Source organism: Struthio camelus, chromosome W, assembly GCF_040807025.1.
Source record: "Struthio camelus isolate bStrCam1 chromosome W, bStrCam1.hap1, whole genome shotgun sequence".
NCBI lineage: Eukaryota > Metazoa > Chordata > Aves > Struthioniformes > Struthionidae > Struthio > Struthio camelus.
Window position 1 is genome coordinate 58,392,435 of NC_090981.1, and position 1,398 is coordinate 58,393,832.

Genomic DNA, 1,398 nt, shown 5'->3' on the forward strand with positions numbered 1-1,398 from the left:
ACAAAGCTAATCAGGGGAAAGAAACCCCTTTAGGTGCCTTTCAGTCTAAGCGAAGGGTTCCTGGGAAGGCGAGCCCGCAGGCGCCGCGCTCCCCGCGGGAAAGGCAATGCAGCAGAGGAGTTGTGAGCGGAGCGGATGGTGCAGGGACCCAGCCCGAGTGCCGCCTGCTGCGCTCGCCGCCCCGTTAGACGCAGGATGGACCAGGAGCTCCTGTCCGTCCACGGCCTTCCAGGACGGCTTCTCCCAGCCCGCGGCGGCCCCCTGCGTGCTGTACTATCGCCTCTGTCCGGGCCTCTCGAAGGGTACGGGGCTGCTTCTGGTCGCCTCTCGCAGGCTGGCAAGGAGAAACGCAGGCATGACCTGCCCTCCGGGGAAAGGCAGACCCAGAGCACGTCCCCGAAAACCTCGCTCGGTGGTCGCCCTCGTTAACAAGAGCGTCATCTCTCTCCGCAACCAGGTTTTCGCATACGGAGGGCCCCCATCGATCACAGAGTAACCCCGTGGTTGCTGCGTGGCCTTTCGGCTGAGGCAGGGGTTCTGGAGAAGGAAAAAGCTCACAAAGGCTGCTGTGGCTGAAGCACTTTGAGAAATTGCCGCTCTCCGAGGGGTGCCACAACTCCCCCTGCGAGGAGCTCAGCCAAGGAGTTCCCGGCACCGCCACAGCGTGGCCAGATGACGCCACTTCTTTCAGCACAGAGATGGCTTGGGGCCCGTTGCTGCAGCTCCCTCGCAGGCAGCTTTGGGGAGCAGGCCCCTGCTTTCTTCAGCAGGGCAGGCTGCGGCAGGGCACCCCAGGGGCACTCCCGGGTCAGTCACAGCCAGGCTTGGCTTCCATGCGGGGCAGATCTGAGCACATTCGCCACGCATGTGGGCCCCTAGCTGTCCTGCCACCCCTCGTGGCCGCACAGCCTCCACCCCCACGGGCTGGGCTCTGCAATTGCAGCGCCCGGCTGAGCCCCGGTGCGCTCAACACAAGGATGGTGCTTCCTGAACTGTCAATCACCTGCCTCCTTCCTTCTGATTGGCTGCGCTGCTCGTTTCCCTTTCATCGGGCATAAGCCAATCGGTCGGCGATGTTAGACGGGATCACCGTGGGGGCGGGCCATCCCGCTCAATTTTCTCATTGGTCGATTTTTGCCATTGGCTGCCTGCCCGGTGTTGCTGGGTAGAATAACCACAGCAGGAAGGCGCTGTGATTGGCTGATGGGCTTTGCGCTTGGCTAGTGATGATTGGGCAGGGAAAAGAAGAGGGGAGGGGGGAGAGGAGGGGAAGCGCTTTTTTCCCCTCCCTCCCTCGATTCCTCCTCCCGACACACACTTTTGCCTCCCGATTGGCTCAGACTCTCGCCAGGCGAAATTTCCGATTGGCCAGCGCACGCTGTTGCTAGGCAGGCTGGC